General features: G+C 41.7%; 1 non-coding gene across 1 annotated transcript; it reads left to right on the forward strand.

Annotated features, from left to right (window-relative positions):
- The first annotated feature begins 1,603 nt into the window (after positions 1-1,603).
- On the forward strand, positions 1,604-1,676 carry trnaa-cgc (transfer RNA alanine (anticodon CGC)). The gene has a single exon. It is a non-coding gene; the product is annotated as a tRNA-Ala (tRNA).
- Positions 1,677-7,807: the final 6,131 nt, after the last annotated feature.

Consider the following 7,807-nt stretch of genomic DNA (forward strand, 5'->3'; position numbering starts at 1 on the left):
TTCTATTTACGTCACGGGTTGTTCGCTACTTGGCTTTCCATGTTGGAGGGATGGAGTGGGGCAATTCATCCTAGGAGTAGGCAATTCGCCTCTGGCTTTCACTACTCACTGCCCGGGCCCTCGAGAAGAGGAGAGACGGGAGAAAAGGAGAGACAGGGAGAAGAGGAGAGACGGGAGAAGAGGAGAGACGGGAGAAGAGGAGAGACGGGAGAAGAGGAGAGACAGGGAGAAAAGGAGAGACAGGAGAAGAGGAGAGACAGGAGAAGAGGAGAGACGGGAGAAGAGGAGAGACGGGAGAAAAGGAGAGACGGGAGAAGAGGAGAGACGGGAGAAAAGGAGAGACGGGAGAAGAGGAGAGACGGGGACTAGATGGCTCTAATGTGTGAGAACAGAAGAGGAGAGACGGGGACTAGATGGCTCTGATGTGTGAGAACAGAAGAGGAGAGACGGGGACTAGATGGCTCTAATGTGTGAGAACAGAAGAGGAGAGACGGGGACTAGATGGCTCTAATGTGTGAGAACAGAAGAGGAGAGACGGGGACTAGATGGCTCTAATGTGTGAGAACAGAAGAGGAGAGACGGGGACTAGATGGCTCTAATGTGTGAAAACACATTTATTTGTTTTTTTGTCATTAAAGATATGTGAATCCTGCTGCCAGCTCGGTTTATTAAGCAGTGATGAAGACATGAAGAGCTTGGTTGTTTCCTGAATGGCACCCTATTGCCTATATAGTGCACTACTTTTGACCAGAGCCCTATGGGCCCAGCTTGAAAGTAGTGCACTATATAGGGAATAGGGTGTTATTTGGGACGTAGCCCTCTTGTTGGATGTCCATCTCCACACATAGGGGAGCAGGTTGGGTCCTGAGGTTTTCTGTTAGTTAGTTAACAGAACACAGGTATACAGTGTGGTGGTTGGGGCTTGTATTCACAAAAGCGTCTCAGACTACATCTCTCCATGTAATCTGATTCCCTATGATCTAGGATCAGGTCCACATCTCTCCTTGTAATCTGATTCATTATAATCTAGGATCAGGTCCCCCTCCTCTCCATGTAATCTGAATCATTATGATCTAGGATCAGGTCCACATCTCTCCATGTAATCTGAATCATTATGATGTAGGATCAGGTCCGCATCTCTCCATGTAATCTGATTCATTCTGATCTAGGATCAGGTCCACATCTCTCCATGTAATCTGATTCATTCTGATCTAGGATCAGGTCCACATCTCTCCATGTAATCTGATTCATTCTGATCTAGGATCAGGTCCACATCTCTCCATGTAATCTGATTCATTCTGATCTAGGATCAGGTCCACATCTCTCCATGTAATCGGATTCATTCTGATCTAGGATCAGGTCCACATCTCTCCATGTAATCTGATTCATTCTGATCTAGGATCAGGTCCACATCTCTCCATGTAATCTGATTCATTCTGATCCATTTGGGACCAGAGACATGTGAAGTGTTACAGATGTAGAACTCTGTAAAGATAAGCATTCCTCCAAGTAGCAGTTTAATCTTTTTATAACTTTAAACTGTACAGGGACTACAGCATTTTTACAGTAATGTTGATTTTAATGTGCACTGTCCCTGTAAAACGACCTGTGGCTCAGTTGGTAGAGCATGGTGTTCGCAACGCCAGGGTTGTGGGTTCGATTCCCACGGGGGACCAGTACGGGGGAGAAAAAAAAATAATGAGATGTATGCATTCACTACTGTAAGTCGCTCTGGATAAAAGCGTCTGCTAAATGACTAAAATGAAAATGTAAAATGTCTGAAATAAAGTAACATATCACACGTTGAAAGATTTCCTGTGTTACGAGATAGAGACACAGAATGGGATGTACCTTATTTTATATTAATGACATTGTTACTACACAGGTAGAAGACCTACATCGTATGAAGCGTTATACTAAATGAAAACCATTAAAAAATAAAAGTCCTCCAACATTCCTCCAACTAGCAATTTTAAAATCACACAATGAAATATTTCCCATGTTACCAAGACAAGACACAGGCAGACGTCACAACTCCCACTGGGCCACAGTGGACTGATACTTTTATCAACGTAGACACGCTTGACAGTGCACTACATGTAGGGAATAGGATTCCATTTGGGACACATTAACAGTGAGTGCTGTATGAACGAGTAATATCACAGCTCTCTCATGTCAATCCAGACCTGCTGATATGGGGTCGCTAGTATCGAGTCAAAACACTGAACTACCAGACTAGAGGTTGTTCCCAAACGTCCTGGAAAAGGATGTTATTTCACCCCAGCAGGAGAATCTGATGACCATGAACGAATAGGGCGCTGCTTGGGTCCGCGTCCCAAATGGCACCCTATTCCAGTTGGGCCCTCGTCAAAAGTAGTGCACTATATATAGGGAATAGGGTGACATAGGGTTCTGGTCTAAAGTAGTGCACTATATATAGGGAATAGGGTGCCCTAGAACCCTGGTCAAAAGTAGTGCACTATATAGGGAATAGGGTGCCATAGAACCCTGGTCAAAAGTAGTGCACTATATAGGGAATATGGTTCCATTTGGGATGTGGGACTTGTATTGCAGGGAGACTGAGCTTCCTTCCTAAACTGGGAACATTCCCATTGAGGAAAGGGAAACCCTTTGGAATGCCATGCCTGATAATATGCAAATCATTTTGTCTCGCTGCCTTTTGAGTTCCTGATCTTCAGAATGTACACTCACCTCTTCATTAATGATTCACCAATGAGATTCTTTAAATAGATCTGGGGGTGGGGATTTCCACATAGGGTTCTGTATATTTAGATATGGGGGTGGAGATTTCCACATAGGGTTCTGTATATTTAGATATGGGGGTGGAACCACAAATAGTATGGTCAATCATTCTAGTTCTATGAGTAGAACATACACTCACTGACATAGTTATTTGGACAGTGAAGCAAAATCTTTTACATCTGGTTCTATACTTCAGCATTTTGGATTTGAGATCAAATGTTGCTCTCACCATCACCAATGACAGGGAAGGTTAGCATTTTGTGGAGGTCGTTTTGTGCTTCTTTCTCACGATTCATTTGTGATTATACATAATCATAGTAGCATCCATATTAAATGTAGAAGTGTTCAGAAAACATATTCTATTCTTATTTACAATAAAAGTGACTCCAAAATGACACAATACATTATTTACCATTCATTTCTAATGGGCACAAAATAATCTGAAACACAACCAAAGCAAACTGTAAATGCATCCAACAAGTTTGTAGAGTCGCAAACTTGATGTAATCAATGTGTGCTTGGAATATCACATTAAATGCTACACCTTTTGACACATTTAATACACTATAAGTTCATTTTCCCAAATACTTTTGACACATAATGCTTTCATTTCTAAACGGTGACGTTCTGTACTATCACCTCATATGAAACATTTGATTTCAAATCCCAGATTTTGGAGAATAGAGCTTCGCTGTCCAAATAAATACGTAGGGTAGTGTATGTACTTCTTAAAGATCTTTCCGTTTCGTAGTCAAGTATTGTGGGTGGATTCCGCCACACGTTATCAGGGCTTGATCTTAGGACGTGGGTTTAATGAACGTAGTCACAAAGGCTTGTGTCCCAAATGGAGTCCTATTCCCTATATAGTGCACTACTATCGACCAAAGGCCCCTAAAACATGCAAGTTCTTTTAGACTCACTAGAGAATATTTGTATTAGAATGTGATGCAAGTAATTTATGTCATGTTAACACATGATGTAACACAGTTCTTTTGACCTATAAAACAGATTGTTATGGAAATAAATTGTCAGCGTTTACATCCTCAACATATGTTCCTTATGGTACCTACCAGTTAAAAAAATAAAAAAAATATTCACATTAATGTTACAATTTTAACTGTTGCAGCAAGAAAATAGCTTTTACCTTTAAAAGTTTGTGAAAAGATTGTGTTTGGCTGAGATTCAATCTGATCGCGGGTTATAGGATTGTGTTTGTGAATAACTGATACAAGTAGGGTTGCAAAATTACAGTAACTTTCCAAAAAAAAATCCCACATTTTCCAGAAATCTTGGTTGTTCGATTCTGGATCTCCCTATTAACACCCTCGTAATTCCAGGAATCTTCCAACCAGGATTTCAGGAAAACCTGGACATTTTAAGGAAATTTTGCAACCCTTGATCCAAGCGAACTCTGAAAGGGTGAAACCCGGCTAATCAATGCAGTGATTAAAAGCACCCGGTTGCTGCTGGTCAATACAACACACACACAATGGGTGCAGATGTGATCGACTAAACTGTGGTGGTGGGGATCGATTTTCATTAACATAGATTCACTGGACTGGTAGAGAGTTCTAGTCACTCAATGCTATGACATCATCAACAATCATCATCATCAACAACATCCTGTCCATTCTAGATTACAGTAGGTGTATTCTAGAACACCTCGTCCATTCCAGAATACTCCAATACTATGCATTCTAGAATGGTGGGCAGCCTCTATGTTAGGCAGGGGGGGTTGTTACAGTACACACTTAGGGATGGGGGTCTTATGCTTTTAGGTCCTTACCAGCGAGGTGTGTGTCAGAGAGGAAGGACACTAAAACAGACTAACTCAGGCACCACCCACCACTCAGGTCACCAACAGGCTGTCGTCATGGAGATCACCCACAAACTCTTCTCTACCTCTCTGGTGAGTAGTATCCATTCTAGTGATGCTACTGTATGTCTGTGGTGAAGTGAAGTGGGTCAGGTGTTGATGTAAGAGGGAAGGCAGGCCAGAGGTATAAATACCCAGGGAATAATGGGTGACACCTGGAGGGGGGTGGAGACAAATCACAAAGACAGGTAAAACAGATCAGGTTGTGACAACACATCTATTCAACCAATTGGAGTTGACCCACACAGTAACACATCTATTCAACCAATTGGAGTTGACCCACACAGTAACACATCTATTCAACCAATTGGAGTTGACCCACACAGTAACACATCTATTCAACCAATTGGAGTTGACCCACGCATCTTCCCTTAATGTGAAACAATACATTTAATATCTTATTCACAGATTTTAATATATATATATTTTTACCTTTATTTTACTAGGCAAGTCAGTTTAGAACAAATTCTTATTTATAATGACGGCCTAGGAACAATGGGTTAACTGCCTTGTTCAGGGGCAGAACAACAGATTTGTACCTTGTCAGCTCAAGGATTATGATCTTGCAACTTTCCGGTTACTAGTCCAACACTCTAACCACTAGGCTACGCTGCCGCCCCAATATCATTGCTATTTCTTTATATATTTTTCTTAATTAGTTTATTTTAATTCCTCATAAATGATCAGTAATTGTCATGTGTTAGGATAGTGTTGTCTTCACGTAGACACTGTAGGTTTTTGTTATTCTTTATTTTTATAGTTAGTCATTTAGCACACGTTCTTATCCAGAGCGACTTGCAGTGGTGAGTTCATATATTTCAATACTTTTTTTTCATACTGGTCACCCTTGGGAATCGAACCCACCACCCTGGCGCCATGCTCTACCAACTGAGCTACACGAGACTACTAGTCGTCCTTAAAAAAAAGTATTCTCTGTACAACATCCACACACCCTGGTTGCCACGGTTTTTAAAGGATGCAGTGATTGTCGTGGGGGATCTCCATGATGACAGCCTGTTGTATCCATGGTGACCTGAGTGGTGGGTGGTGCCTGAGTTAGTCTGTTTTAGTGTCCTTCCTCTCTGACACACACCTCGCTGCTCTGGGGAACCAATCAGAGAGAAGGAGGGAAGACGTTAGAATGGATCCATAGAAATGCATCCTTTCTTCCTTCCTTAAAATGTATTCACTTTTCTAATACATAGAACGGATCCTTACAAACCCTTCTTTGAAATCGTTACTGATCTAATGCATGGAATGGATCCTGTCAAGAGTCATTATCCCCATCTCTAAAACGTGACACACACGGAGAATCTCCCTGACGATAGACTGCCGATAGGTATTTACCACAGTGGGAGGCCGTTCCGTCTTTTGCTAGAACAAAAGTGGTACCTGTAGGCTACGGGATGGTAGCGAGCTAAGTGCACAGACACAATGCACAAGGCACTAAATACTTCCTCCAAGCTAGCTAACCACTGTAGCTAGTATTGACATTATAATGACATCACACTGGATTTGTTCCCATGAAACAGCTGCCGAAACAGTTAACTGCCGTGTTAGTGCAGTGTCTTTAGCTAGCTAGCTATGTTGTGCTAGCTAGCTAGATAGCTATGTTGTGCTAGCTAGCTAGATAGCTATGTTGTGCTAGCTAGCTAGATAGCTATGTTGTGCTAGCTAGCTAGATAGCTATGTTGTGCTAGCTAGTAAATATGCTAATATTAGCATTTGGCTATGGGATGGCACTGGTAGTATGGGATTATGGAGAGTAAATTACGTTGTATCTTTGTCCTCTTGCTAGGTTATCTAGTTCTGGCCACCTGGCAAGTATCAACAACTTTCAACAAAATAGCAAAATTAGTGTAGATAACTAGCTAGCTAGCTAACATTTTAATCTACACCATAAACTAAGCAACACACATGGACATGCGTTGCCAAAAAACACTACTGCCACCTTCTGGTTTGGAATATTTTAACAAAGCTGAGTGGCTGACAACTTCAAGGTCTTTGCTGTGTGAACAAAACAAGAGATTGACTGCCGACACTCTGTTCAGAGGTGCTAAGTGCTGTCAGGAGGCAAATGTTTGACAATCCTACCGGTGTGTCTGAGCTATCACCCTAACCATAGAGGCCTTATATTTCTACCGCTAACTATGGAGACCCTATATCTCTACCTCTACCGCTAACTATGGAGACCCTATATCTCTACCTCTAACTATAGAGACCCTATATCTCTACCTCTAACTATAGAGACCCTATATCTCTACCTCTAACTATAGAGACCCTATATCTCTACCTCTAACTATGGAGACCCTATGTCTCTACCTCTAACAATACAGACCCTATATCTCTACCTCTAACTATGGAGACCCTATGTCTCTACCTCTAACCCTAATTATAGAGACCCTATATCTCTACCTCTAACTATAGAGACCCTATAGCTCTACCTCTAACTATGGAGACCCTATATCTCTACCGCTAACTATAGAGACCCTATATCTCTACCTCTAACTATGGAGACCCTATGTCTCTACCTCTAACAATACAGACCCTATATCTCTACCTCTAACTATGGAGACCCTATGTCTCTACCTCTAACTATGGAGACCCTATGTCTCTACCTCTAACCCTAATTATAGAGACCCTATATCTCTACCTCTAACTATCGAGACCCTATATCTCTACCTCTAACTATGGAGACCCAATGTCTCTACCTCTAACCCTAATTATAGAGACCCTATATCTCTACCTCTAACTATAGAGACCCTATATCTTTACCTCTAACTATGGAGACCCTATATCTCTACCGCTAACTATGGAGACCCTATATCTCTACCGCTAACTATAGAGACCCTATATCTCTACCGCTAACCCTAATTATAGAGACCCTATATCTCTACCTCTAACTATGGAGACCCTATATCTCTACCGCTAACTATAGAGACCCTATATCTCTACCTCTAACTATAGAGACCCTATATCTCTACCTCTAACTATAGAGACCCTATATCTCTACCTCTAACTATAGAGACCCTATATCTCTACCTCTAACAATACAGACCCTATATCTCTAACCCTAACCCTAACCATAGAAACCCTATAGCTCTACCTCTAACCATAGAGACCCTATATTGTGGGTGAACAGGGAGTACAGGAGGGTACTGTAGGGCC

Source organism: Salmo salar, chromosome 29 (assembly GCF_965601325.2).
Source record: "Salmo salar chromosome 29, fSalSal1, whole genome shotgun sequence".
Taxonomy (NCBI): Eukaryota; Metazoa; Chordata; class Actinopteri; order Salmoniformes; family Salmonidae; genus Salmo; species Salmo salar.